The 14,835-nt window shown below is 38.7% G+C and overlaps 1 protein-coding gene across 4 annotated transcripts in view; it reads left to right on the top strand.

The window, feature by feature from the left end:
• The window catches only part of RBFOX1 (RNA binding fox-1 homolog 1), a 1,461,257-nt gene that overhangs the window by 250,038 nt on the left and 1,196,384 nt on the right, over positions 1-14,835 (top strand). The window lies entirely within an intron of this gene.

Raw genomic sequence — 14,835 nt, forward strand, 5'->3', positions numbered from 1 at the left:
CCTAAGTTTTCTTCATTAGGAGACATTTTACCCCCTCTCCCAGTCACAGGACCATGCACATTAGAAAGAAATGCAAGGAGACCCAGACCACTTAGTGAGACCACATATTTCTTGAGGTATTTACGAACAATTCATTTTGCTCTTTTTAAGCCATAACACATAACTGCTATATAAAAATTACTGTAAAAGAGGAATTCTTTACTTTAAAATGCTGGGGTACATTTTAGAAATTTCACTTGTTTTTAGCAAGTAAGCACTTTCAGCCATCTGCCTTTCTCATTGCACATAAGGGCTTTATTTTTGGTGAAGCCAGCAGTATTTTGTCCAATTTTCCCAACTTTTATTTTTTTTATCATATGTTAGCATTAGCGATGGTGCCACAGCACCTCCACATCATCTCTGATATCAGCTCTCCCTGACAATAGTTTTTTTGGGGCAAACAACTTGTTTTTATGAACAAATCTATAATAATTTAACAACAAACATTAACATTTAAAAGACTAACTAAAGGACATATTTATTCCTTAAAGATGTAGTGTCCTCATAGGTTTCAGAATTTTGTAATATATTCTACTTTTGAGAGTGGTAGAGTATAATTTGATATATCAAATACCATAAAGGGACAGGGAGAAATAGAGACTGTGGGACTCTGGACCTGGAAGAGGCTGATCAAAGGAAATTCTTTTGCCCTAATTGGTACTGCATGGCTCCCCTCACTGCTACGGAATTTGCATATGTGAACAGAGAGAAGAAGGAGGAGAAGATAGAAAGAAATAAAAAGATGGTGTTTGCTACATCAGAACGACTTAGTGTAACCCTGATCAGCTAAAGCTTGTATCACACAGGAGATTAGACCCACAGCTTTTGTTCCCAATAATAAAGGAAATTTTATGTCTAATTCCCTACATGCTACATCTCTCTTGTAATGCCTTTGAAGTTCAGGTTACAGCATTTCCTGAAAATTGCTAGATCTTATAAGTGAAAAAGAGGGGGCTGTTTGGCTTGTATTCTGTTCACATCTATTGGGTATAACACTAAATATGCTTGTTATGTTATCTTTTTCTGTTTCAAGCACTATCCTAGTCACCTCTGTGGAGCTGGGGCAGAATAGGGACAGAGGAAGGAAGGTTTCAAGTATGGATTTTTGAGATTATGCATGACCCGCCCACCCTTTTCTCTACCTTCTCAATATGGTACAAATTACTGCTTCTCAGAAAGAAATTCATGTTTCTACCCTGAATTGGGGCTGAAGTTTCTGACCTAGGGGAGACTCTTGTCTCTGAGATAATTAGTATGATGTTGTAAGGAACTCATGTTAATTTGTCTTTTGATATGGTATTTCCATAGCTACAATTGCAGTCTAAAGAGAGAAAATATATATTAATTTGCTACTCCAAACCAGTGTGCAGATATCCAATGATTTGAAAAAAAATCAAAAAGGAAGAAATGAAAAAAATCCTCATTGGGAATATTTAGAGCAGCTGCTCGATTTCTGTATGCCTAACAGATTTTGATGTGATCCAAGCTTCCCTGGCACAGTGAACCTCAATCAACTTCCGGGTTGGCCCCAACAGGTCACTTTGCCCCACAACAAAGATGGGGTTCTGGAAGGTTGTTTGGTTACCAGGAAGACAGATGATCTGGCATCTAAGTGGGCCATATGCTTGGGCCTTATGCCCTCTTCACCAATGATGTGTTGTATTGTACATCACAGATTAGGAAACTGCTCCGGTCTCTCAGGGCACTTTACTGAGCTCAATAAATTTGCAGTTGGAATTAGCTCATTTTTTTCCTAACTGGGATCTTTATTTACTCTTTTTTTTTTTAATTTAAGTGTAGTTGGTATACAATATTCTATTAGCTATATTAGTTTTAGGTACAATATTGTGATTTGACATTTTTACACCTAACAATGTGATCACGCCACTGATTCTAGTACTCATCTGTCACTGTGAAAACTTATCACAATATTTTTGACTATACTCCCCTTCCCCATTTTCACCCATCTAAGTTCTACATGAGGACTGAAGTTCAGAACTTTCAAGGAAGCTGATATAGAGTAACATCAATGAAGAATATACTTGACCACCAATAATAAGCATAGACAGATAATTTTAGATTTGGTCTAGAGTTATAGTTCTCAACTTAGTCATCTCAATAGCCCTATTTATTTATTTTTTAACAAGTTTTAAATGTGCAATCACAGTTGCCATACAATGTTGTATTAATTTCAGGTGTACCACAAAGTGATTACACATTTATATAACTTATGAAGTGACCAGTGGATAAAGCTATTAACCATCATTCCTAGTTATTACAATATTATTGACTGTATAAGGAGACACCCCTCCAAAAACTGAATTATCTTCTGCAGGGCAGGCCCCTTGTAGTATAGGCTTCTCCCTCTACATGAGTCTGCTAGAAACCCAGCTCTATCAGTGTGGCAGTTGGTATTGTTGTGAGAGGCTACATTCGGCTTCAGTGAATTTTATTTTGAAGACTATTTCAACGTGTTTGTCCATTTCATGATGGATGATTTATGAGCACATCAGCCCACACCATGCTGAGTGTTCAACATTTTTTGACCAAAAGAGGTGAGACCCCCCTGCCATTGCCCAACCCTCCCTATTCATTGAATCTCACCCCAACTGACTTTTTTTTGTTGTTATTTCCCTGAATGTAAAATGTCCTCAAGGAAAACCATTTTACTGATGTGGAAGAGGTGAAACAAAAAACAGCAGACAAAGAACTTACATGCATGACCCATGGACATGAACAGTGGTGGGGTGATGCCTGAGGGAGTAGGGGGTGATGGATGGAGCAGGGGCAAAGGGGGAAAACTCAGGACAGCTGTAATAGCATAATTAATAAAATATAATTTAAAAATGGCAGAAGCACTAAAAGGCAAAAAATCAACGAGTTCAAAAACTGTTTTGAGCAGTGGAAAAAAGCATCTCAATAGGTGTATTGCATCAAAGGGAGAGTACTTTGAAGGTGGCCAAAGTTTAAACATATAAGAATAAATACACAATTCTTATAAATAAATTTCACTTCTGGGGGGGTCCCCCCATATTCCTTCCCTATGCTATACTTTACATCCCCATGACTATTTTATAACTACCAATTTATATTTATTTTTCTAACTTTAATTAGTTTTTTTTTATTTTTCAATAACAGTTGACATAGAGTTGACATAGAGTATAATAGTTTCAGATGTATAACACAGTGATTATACATTAACCTACTAAGTGATCTATCTACCAATAAGTTTAGTACTCAACTGATACCATACATAGTTACCATAATATTATTGACTATATTCCCTACACTGTATTTTATATATTCTGTAACTATCAATTTGTACTTCTTAATTTCTTTACATTTTTCACCCATTCCCCCAAATTCCTCCCATTAGCAAACTTCAAAATGTTCTCTGTTTCTATGAACCTGTTTTTCTGCTTATTTATTTTGCTTTTTAAGTTTCACATACAAGTGAAACCATATGGAATTTTCTTTCCTCTCTGACTTATTTCACCCAAAAGAATACCCTCTAGGTCCCTCTAGGTTGTTTCAGATGACAAAATTTTAGCCTTTTCTATGGCTGAGTCATATTCCACTATACACACACATACACTACATACACACACACAAACACCATATGGCATAAGTATATAATTACATATATTATATATATTCTTTATCCATACATCTATTAATTATTAATTAGGTTGCTTCTATATGTTGGCTATTGTAACTAGTACTGCAATGAACATACAGATGTATGTGTCTTTTTAATTTAGTGTTTTGGGTTTCTTGGGTAAAAACCTAGCCTTTGTTTTATAGTCTGTTTTGTCTGGTATAAGTACTACTCCTCTAAATTTTGTGGGTTTTTTGTTTGTTTATATTTTCATGAAATATATTTTTTCCATCCCTATTCTTTAGTGTGTGTGTGTCTTTCAAACTGAAGGAGTCTCCTCTAGATAACATACATAAGTGTCTTGTTTTGCTATCCATTCAGCCTCCATATGTCTTTTGATTGGAGCATTTAATCCATTTATAACTAATTGTTGATAGATATATATTCATTGCCATTTTATTATTCATATTTTTCTTTTTTTTCTTATTACTGAGAACCTTTTAACATTTCTTGTAGTACTATTTTGTTAGTGATGAACTTCTTTAGCTCTTTTTTTGTCTGGGAAGCTCTATCTGTCTTTCGATTCTAAATGACAACTTTGCTGGATAGAGCTATCTTGGTTGTAGGTCCTTGCTTTTCATGGCTTTGAATATTTCTTGCCAGTTACTTTTGGCCTGAATATTTCTGTTGAGAAATCAGCTAACTAGCTGCTTTTCTCTTGCTGCTTTTAAGATTCTCCCTTTGTCTTCAACCTTTGGCATTTTAATTATGATGTATCTTGGTGTGGGCCTTTTTGAGTTCATCTTGTTTGGGATTCTCTGTGCTTCCTGGACTTGTATGTCTATTTCCTGTACCATGTTAGGGAAATTTTTCATTATTATTTTTTCACATAGGCTTTCCTTTTTTATTTTCACATAGGTTTTCAATTCCTTGTTCTTTTCCTTCTCCTTCTGGTAACCTCATGATGAGAATGTTGGTACGCTTGAAGTTGTCCCAGAGGCTCCTTATCCTATCCTCACTTTTGGAGGGATTCCTTTCTCTTTTTTGCTGTTCTGATTGGGTGGTATCTGCTTTCTTATAATCCAAAACTTTGATTTGTTCCTCCATTTCATCTACTCCCCTGTTGATTCCCTGTACTGTACTTCAGTTAATATAGTCTTCTTTTCTGACTTGTTCTTTTTTATATTTTCTATCTTTGTTCTTAATGTTTCCTATCTCTTTGTTGAAGTTCTCACTGAGTTCATCTACTCTCCCCCTAAGTTCTTTGAACATCCTCATAACCAGTGTTTTGAACTCTACATCTGGTAGATTTCTTGTCTATTTTGTTTGGTTCTTTTTCTGGATTTTTTTTTTTCTTTTAAGGACACATTTCTTTGTCTCCTCTTTTGCTCATCTCCCTGTGTTTCTATGTGTTAGGTAGAGTTGCTATGTATCCAGGGCTTGGTAGTGTGGTCTTATGTAGTAGGCATCCTATAGGATCCAGTGGTACGAGCTCCCCAGTTATCCAACCTGGGCACTCCAGGTGTGCCCCCATGTGGACTATGTGCACCGTCCTGTTGTAGTTGAGCATTTTCTGCTATTGACACCTCAATGAGAGGAATTTATCTCCAGGGTGGTTGGCTGTAAGTACTAGCTGTGACCACCATAGAGGACCAGCTGTTCAGGGGGCAACCTCATGAAGCAGGACTTAATTCAAGGGGGCTAAGGTGCCCACTGAATATGCTTCTTGAGTGTGTCACTTGTGGAAGTAGTTAGGTGGTGTTTTGAAGTGATCTGAAGCTGGCCACCAGGTGCTCTGGCTCTGAAGCCTCTTTGAATATACAGGCCAAGGTCAGCTGCTACCTGTGCCCTGCCTAAGGCTATCCAGCATGCACTACAAAGCAATCTACAGATGGCTGCTACTTGTGATGGGCTCAAGCTGCCCAGGAGCGGCCAAGCTGCAAACCAAGGCTGGCTGCCACTAGTGCTGAACCTGGGGCCACTTAGCCAGGGGTACAGGGCATGCCAAGGCCAAATGCTGCTTGTCTGAGAAATTTTAGGGAAGTCTGAAACATGAGCCAATATGAGCAGCTTATATGGCAAAGCTACTGGATATGGCTTGGGTGAACTTGCAAGCTGGGTGGCATGGGGTCTCAGGGAATCACCAAGGTAGGGGGAATGTGTTAGCCAGGTTGATGGAGACTCAGATATGGCACCTGCCTGCCTGCTCAAGGAGGAGTCAGAAAAGGAACAAAGGTCTCAGCCAGCACTTCTGTGTGGGATAAAGCTGCCCCTCCAGCCCTTGCCCTCATGCCAGACAATTACGTTCCTCCCCAAATATCCCTGGTGCCTTTTGAGCTGCTTCCGCAGCTGTGGAACTTAGAATAAGTGTGTCAGAGTAAGTTTGTGTGCAGACCCTTTAGGAGGAAAGCTTGGACTCTAGAAGCCATTTTTCCAACTCAGCCATAATCCCCACAGATTTTTATAGCCAGCAGTTATGGGGACTTCTCTTCCTGGCCCTGGAATCCTGGGCTATGAGGCCTGGTCTAGGGCTGGAAGCCCTCACTCCTCAGGGCATCATTTGCAGCTGAGATATCCCTCCTGATTTTTATCTGTCACATGTGGTTCAGGGACCGGTTTGTTCTGCATTTCCACTCCTCCCACCAGTCTTGATGTAGCTTCTTTACATCCTTAGTTATAGGATTTCTGTTCTGGTAGATTTCAGGTTGTTCTGAATGACGTTTGTTCTGTAGTTTAGTTGTAATTTTGATGTGGTTGTAGGATGTTTCAAGTACCACATTTACCTATGCCCAGAATTTGCTCATATCTAACATTATGCCTGGACTAATGTTGTAGGTAATAGCTTTCCTTGATTTGAGTCAGGGTTTTGATGTCACCATTGGCTTTAGAAAATTAATGTCCATTTACTACTTCCAAACTGGTTATGTCTCATTCTTTAATATTTTTGCAGAATGTTCTATTTGCATGGGGGCCCTTTGGACATAGATTGGCTGGTATCCATGATACAGAGTGTTTGCTCACCAGAACCAGCGCCTCTGTTGGATTCTAGCTCTCTACATTTTTCTATGATCTGTTTGCAGAAAGGAAAGCTCCAGGAAGCTGGCAGGAGCAGGGTCATTTGTTGGACTTTAGCCTCAGAATTATGTCCTTCAACTTTTAAATTTAACTTCCAGTGGAAGCTGTCCTTTGATCTGTATCTCCTGTCAGGTTATGCTTTCACTGAATGCTATATCAAAATTAGTATTGATTAATTAAAATTGAAGAAAAGGTAATTTAGTGTTTGTCTTTTTCTTTAGTTGTGTTGTCCAATAGAACTTTCTATGATGGCAGGGATATTCTTTATCTGTGCTGTCCAGTATGGTAACCACTAGTCACATAGGGCCATGATGACTTGAAATGTGGCTAAGGAACTAAGTTTTAAATTTTTATTTATTTGTAATTAATTCAAATTTAAACAATATTATGTGGCTAGTAACAGTCCACCATACTGGACAAGGGAGCTCTGGACTAGAGGCCCTATAAATACAGGAGCCAGGTCTTAATTTTCTGTCCTTGCCGCTAGGTTGATATTCAGCCAGTATCCATCAAGGTAGTCATTGGTTGGTGTACTGCTGCTGTCTCAGTCACCTAAGTGTCTTCTAAGCCCAGCAATTCCATATTTTGTTTCCCACCACATGGACCCTTTACCCAGAACTAAAGGGTTAATTGTCCTCCAATGCCACAGTTTGTACCCACTGTAACTGTTTGGCACTTGTCCTATGCTCATTGTTAAATAGTATATAACCTCTGATTATATCCACAACATTTACTGTAGTACTGACTCATAGTAAACAATCAATAATTTTGGGGTATAGTGATGGGCAAACACATGGAGGGACAGAAGGATGAATGGATGATGGATATACCTTATCTCCTGATGGAGTATCATCAGGAGAAGGAGAAGGGGAAGAAACAGAGCTAAACATAATTGAGACCAATCCGGTCTCCCTGATGACTGTTTTATGTCCCCTAGTTACCACTCAATATTCTTTTAAACTTTTACTTCTGCTTGTCAACTGATGGACCTATAGCAACAGGCTCCGAATTGGTCATTGAATTCCAGTGCCATATGCAGCACAGATTGCCACATCTCCTTCTGAATGCCACTTTTGTCTCACAATGCCTAAAATCAGACCAAATCCTACTCACTCACCTATGGACAACTCACCATTCTCTCCCCAGGTGCTCTAGTCCCAGCTTCTGTCAGCCACTAACTTATTCTTGTTTTTTATTCACCACCAAGGAAAGAGTGAATCTTTGATCTGAGACTTTAAAAAGCCTTTTTCCCCCCATTCCTTTTGTTGGCATATCCTTCCTGATTCTTCTTTCCCAGTCGTGAAGTCTTCTTAAATAGTTGTCTCTCCTAAAGCCACCTTCCCCTGATTCCATCCTACATATTGGAAGGACTAACATTCTCGTAACATGAATATCATCTAGTTGCTTCTAGTTGCTTGTTCAATAATATAGTCCCTATCTAACACTTTGCCTTCTCTTTCAGAATCCTTAAATGTCTTCTATTCCAACTAGGCATGTTGGACTCTTAACTGCTAAAGATATTTATTTTCGAACTCCCAGCCTTTGCTACCTTTAGTCTCACCAGCAAGGAAACCCTTTCTCAGGCTCTTAGTCTAAATTTGTATATCGATCTCTGTTAAGACCCTATTGATGAATATCTCTTGATGAATAAGCTTTTTTTCTGTGTATGCAGTTTCTTGATTTCTCCTTGTAGGATAAAGAAAATACTAGGTCTGTTTTTGATATAGATGTTTGAATCCATGATACATGTATACACGCACACACACACACACACGTTCAGATTTAAAAAATCTGAAGTTCAGTGGAGCCAGCAAAATAGAATTGTGTAAAAATGAATGGAAAGAGAAAGATCAATGGTTATCATCCAGGGAATTCTTTCAAGTTAAAACAGTCAGCAGATTGCCTGGAAGTGGGAGTGGCCAAGCATCAGTTGGAATACAAGAGGAAGGAAGAGCAAGAGAATAATGATGTAAGAGTGTTAATTTAATTGATTACCAAGCACAGGGTGGGTTTCATCCCAGTTACATTTAGAATCCAATGGTCTAGGGGGCAGAAAAAATGATGCTCATTTTTTAACTTTTGCTGACCTTCCCTCTGCTCTTATACTTGACCAACTACCAACCACCGTCATAAGTTCTTGTCCACACATTTCATACTTGTATCTCTTTTCTTTCTTAAGCTGCTGCAAAGCAGAGGTCTGTTAAACATTTCTTTTTCTGCCTCCCACCCTCTGCTAGATCAGAAGTAAGAGTGCAGGAGACCTTTTTGATTTCATGAATATATGAAAATGGGGGGCAAAAGAGTGTACGCAGAGGAGTAAAAGAAGAAAAACATTTCCTTCTGTTTTGTTATTATTATAAAAAAAGGACAATCATAAAGAGTGGAAGTCATAAGAAAGGTTTTTTTGATAGTAGGATTCAAGCACCATACCATATGATTTCACTCATGAGTGGAAGCTGATGAACAAACTGAACTGACAAGGAAAATTGAGACAGACTCATAGATGGAGAGCAGGATGACAGCCAGTAGGGGAGTGTTAGTGGGAAGAGGGAGTGAGCAAAAAGGAAAAAGAACTCATGGACACAGTGATTGTGTGTGGTGGGGAGGGTATAAGGGGACTAAAAGGTAATGGAATAAAATACAATGAAGATTAAAAAAAGAAGGTGAAGCTTGCCATGGCAGCCCACTGCCTGCCTGGTGTTCTCTACCACTTCATCCAGTTTGAATGGGCCATACACTCATTATGCATGCTAATTACCCTGCTTATCACTTTTGTACTATGTGTCCCTTTCATGGACTGGAGGGTCTCTGAAGGCAGGATGCATGGTTGTCTCAGTGACTGCTCTAGCCCTAACATCCCAAAAAGTGAGAGCATATTTATATTATGGACGACTAGTTCAGTTGCCTAGATTATGGCTGTGAAAGGTGATTGCACTCTTTTTTTTTTTTTAAGATTTTATTTATTTATTTTTAGAGAGAGGGGAGGGGAGGGAGAAAGAGAAGGAGAGAAACAGCAATGTGTGGTTGCCTCTCATATGCTCCCAAATGGGGACCTGGCCTGCAACCCAGGCCTGTGCCCTGACTGGGAATTGAACTGGCAACTCTTTGGTTTGCCGGCTGGTGCTCAGTCCATTGAACCACACCAGCCAGGGCTGATTGCACTCTTTGTATACTGAAACAATTCCTCCCTCATTGAGATTCCCCCACCCAATCTACCAATCCAGATTATTCTTTAAAAATCAAGAGAACCAGGCTTCTGTCCTGGCTGTATGAACTGACCACATGATCTTAACAATAGATTTGATGAATCTGATCTCAGTTTCCTCATTTAAATAATAATTATTAATAATAATAATAATAATAATAATAATAGAACTAGAATTGTCTGAAACTAAGGCTGCTTCCAACTTGGAATTCAGTGAATAAACATGAAAGGCAGAAACTAGGCCACAGAAGAGAAGGATGAAGGAAAGTATCATTATCCCAGTGAGGCAGCGATTGATGAGCTATGACCAGCAGTGGCCTCTCCACATCCCACCTGTGGTCAGAAATGAACCTGTTGTCTCCTGGACAAGAAAACTCACCAAATAGGTTCAAGAATAATACAGTACTGATATTCTACCTTCTCTTTAGTGTATTAATAAACTGATATTTATATAATTTCAACCACCTTCTTGGTTGCATTAGAGAATTAGGAGAAATGAGGTTTGCCTGCAACCTCTTATACTTGCTTGAGCACCAAAAATGTGTAATCTTTCTATTCATCCTAATTAATCATCAGTTTCTAATTCAATGACCTACAGAAAACAATAATATGGGGTTTCTGCTAAGCCTCTTCACTTAACCAAAGATTAGATCTACTAGCTGTTTCTATTCAACATTGTAATGTGAGGCTGTTTATTGAAAACATTGGTGAATGAGTGCAATGGCTAGAAATTGTAAAAAATGAACACAAATTTTGGTGAAATGGCTTGTTATGTTGTAGAAACAAGGACTTCAGTTTTTCTTAAATGGAGGAGGCTATAGTCTTCAACTTTTGAGAAGTTCCCAAACAGAAAAAAGAGTGCTGATAGCCAGAATAGTTTTTTAAATTTGTGCCTAGTTTCTTTTGAATTCAGGTCATTATTTTCACAAATGAGGATCCTTGCCTTGACTGTATCAACCCCCCAATCTGTGCCCAGCATCCAGTCAGTGCTAAATAAATGGTAATAATGACTACCATTTTTTCAGAACAATTACCTAACTCCTCTCCTACTGACTGATCTGTGTGTGTGTATGATTTAGCAAGTTGGTTAACTTTTTAGATCTTATTCCCTCTATTTAAGAAGGATAAATTATTTTGAAAAATTATTGTGGTACATTCCAACTCAGAGTACTATGACACTGACATATAAGTCAATATTCCTACCCTGGTAATGTCATCATCCCTTCCTTCATTTATTCACAAATACCTATGGTACAGTTAACAGACCCAGGGCACTGAATTCATGACAAAATTTTAAGATAAAATTTAAAATAAATAAAATAATCCAAGTTGTATTCATTATCATGGACTAGCCAGTTACAGAGAGGAGTATATGCTGGGCTCAGAATGCAAAGATATGATTATATTCATCTCTGATGTGGGAGAGGGCTGAGATTTATCCCTTTTACAAGTCAGTTTTTCTCTTCCATCTTCCTGGGCTAGGCTTTGTCCTTTTTGAATTGGCTGGTCTCCCTCCTGGACCATTTGCACCCTTTCCTGAATGGCCTTGCCCTTGCAAGGTGTTTCCTCTCTTCGCAGTGACCATTCACACTCCACAGGGCTAGCCTGTCTCCACCAAGTCCGTAAACCTTGTCTCTCTGAAGAATCAATGCCCATTTATATCTGCTAATGCGTTAATAACAGAAACGTCCCTGGCCATGACCTACCTGAGTCATTACACACTAATCATCAGAGGCAATTTTGAGCAGATTGACTAGTGATCGGTGTCCTCCCCAGCGTCCAAGCAGGAGGACACACGGCTGCCTTCACAGCCCCTGAGCAGATGGCCCGAGAGCATAATCACACACTACAGCCGGTGTGGGTCTGGCTCCAGGACGGGAATCTCTATGTCTTGCATGCAAAACTGATCTCTCTCACCTAGGGGCTGTGCTCCAAGTACCAGCCTTTCATTTTGGAACAGAATCCAAGCTCTCACTGACCTTCTTTGTGCCCACTTAAAACATCACACAAATAATTCTCTAAAGACGTTGAGAAGATGAGGTTTACCTGCACCTGAATCATTCTAATATGAACCACTGCTTGAAACCAGTTTAATTTATTTCCCACTTTTCTGTATAATCCCTGTCCAGATACATAGTCCAAAGCTGTGGTCATCAGGGCTTGTGACTGGACATTAAGATTTCATTCCTTCAGTTTTCTCTCCAGCCTTTATTGTTGCTGCATCACTCCATACAATCATAATTCTGAATGTTACTCAATATATCATCAGGGATATCTGGGAGGCCCCTGTGTCTTCATGGACACTATTAATGCCAGCATTAGCTCAGAATCTACAGAGGTTTCTTCCTTGGGATAACTTCTTGAGGAAAAATAGCCCCAAAAGGAATTACCCATATTTTGCCATGTATAATGTGCTTGCATGTATAATGCACACCCACATTTTTGGTCCAAACTTTCAGGAAAAAAATCTTAATTTTTTAATTCAGTTTTTTAATTTATTTATATTTAGAAACCAAACTGATTATTGTATTCCAGGGTGTTATTTTGCATACAGATATTGTTATTGCTTTCTAGAATTACACTTTTAATGCATAAGCATAAATAAAATAATTAAAAACACTTATATAGATACAGAATTAGTACTACCCATGTATAATGTACATCCTTATTTTTCCCTCAAAAATTTGTGCAAAAGATGTGTATTATATATGGCAAAAATATGGTATTCAGTCAAGAGATAAAAGCCTCTTTATGAATATGATATTTAGTCAAAAGTTATAAACATCTTTATGATTTTGGATGTACTTTGCTAAATCATTTTTCAAATGGATGGTATTAATTTGCAGCCAGATCATTGTCCTGTGGACTTTCTGCTCTTGGCTGCCTATGTTTTTTTCCCCCCATAATGATGATTCAGATTATATTTAAGAGGAGCTAGGCAATGGGGTGGGAAATATGGGTCAGATGGGATCTTTACCTTCAAGGAACTCACAGAATAGAGGAAGAAACCACATTAGAAGATAACCCATTGCTCTTTGACATGATGATGCCCTAAGGAAAAAAGAGCGCCAGAATCAATGGATTCTGGCACACACATTATTTCTGAGACTAGCATAGTTCAAGAGCTTCAACCTTTGACTTTTCTGAGGGGAATGTCATGCTATTTTTTGACAAGGGTTTAGAGATTTTAGAAATCAGGGGCATGATGGTCCTCTAATTCCATGTACCATGTATCATGGTTTCATATATATATATATATATTTTTTTTCCTGGATATAAGAACTTTTTAAAATGCATTGTTCTCCAGGTGTAAAGGACACATGGACGAAGCCAAGGTGCAGAAGGACTGAGGGGGAGAGGTGGGAGTGGGTGGGACAGGGGAAAGTGGTGGTGGGTAAATGGAGACAAGTGTATTTGAAAAAATTTTTTAAAAAACTAAAATGCATTGTTCTTAATCTAGTTTTGTGGGCCATACATTTCAACACACTCTCAAAATTATGTTGGTAGAAGTTCATAAATGTGCACAGCTAATCCAGTAAGTTGTGAGTCTTTTGATTTTCTGTGCTCAATAGACACAATGGCTCCCATCTAGTCATTCATTGAAATTCAAATAGAAGAAGCAGCTGGCTTGGTGGGGGAAAGCACAGACTTTAAGACAAATGGGGATTCCAATCCTGCCTCTTTATTGACCTCTTCTGCACACTTGGTAAAGTTACTTAAATTTCCTCAGCTCCAGTTTCCTTTCCTGTAATGAAGATGACAATAGTAACCCATAGTTTTCTTGTGACAATTAAATAAAAACTTTTCATGGGGAGAGGGTGTCTGTTTGGGGAAAACTTTTTTGGAATGGAGAGTTGGGAGCCCAAGAGTATAGTTTCGACAGCAACCAATTCAGCAAAAGATAGTAGCAAAAATAGTGCTTGGTTTTAGTTAGAAAAGAACTAAATTATTGTAGTTCTGATGAGGCAATGTAAAGAGAAGAACTGAGGCACTAAGATCCCACTATAAAGTGAGTAGGAAGCTGATAACTATGTGAGGGAATCAGTGTTCCTGCAGACATTCAATTTGAAGTCATTTGCTTTGTCATAATCCAATCCTCCACTCTACCTGACCCATTCTTCTCTCCATTTGATAATAAAATTAACCTCTTCCTTGCAAGTGCTTTTAGTTAAAATGTTTTGAGAGTGAATTTTCAATGGGAGTTATGTGAAGTGCTGAGTTCCTGCCTGGGCGCATGCAGTGGAGAACAGGTGTTGTCCTCAGCAATTCTGACGATAAAAGCTAATGTGTTGGAAATTTGCTTATGGGCCAGGTCTTGGGCCAGGTATTTTATATGCATCACATCATTTCATCCTCTTCATGTCCTAGTGAGATAGGTTCTGCTATTACTGCTATTTCATAGATGAGCAACTGACAGATGTCAAATGCATTACTCAAAGTCAGAGGGTATGTAAGAGGCAGAGCTGGGTTTCAACTCCAGCAATATTGACCACTACACTAAATTCTTTCTAAATGCAGGACTCTGGTTCAAAAGTGCCAGTGGGAATGTATGTTTCATCAAAGAAATAGTGGTGAGGACTTCCGGTTTCAACAGGGATTTGAGGATTGTGGTGCCTGAACATCTCAGTTCATGTCTAGGTTATACAAGTATTTTTAACTCTGCTTCTTCAAAAAATAGATGAAGTTCATGACTGGTATGATTTAAAAGAAAAAAACAACAGATCTTTCTTTCCTCTTTCTCTTCCTCTTCATGCATGGAAAGGACAAGGAACATGAAATTGCCAATTGAAATATTCTCTGTAGTTACTAGGGACTGTGCCTTAGAAAGCAAAGTGGAAGGCTGTCTGGAGCCACAGCTCTAAGTCCTTTGGGTATCCAACATGCCAGTAGCCTCACAGTAGTTTGACACTCTATCAAG

Source organism: Pteronotus mesoamericanus, unplaced genomic scaffold, assembly GCF_021234165.1.
Source record: "Pteronotus mesoamericanus isolate MK-2021 breed Mesoamerican mustached bat unplaced genomic scaffold, CSHL_Meso_final scaffold_167, whole genome shotgun sequence".
Taxonomy (NCBI): Eukaryota; Metazoa; Chordata; class Mammalia; order Chiroptera; family Mormoopidae; genus Pteronotus; species Pteronotus mesoamericanus.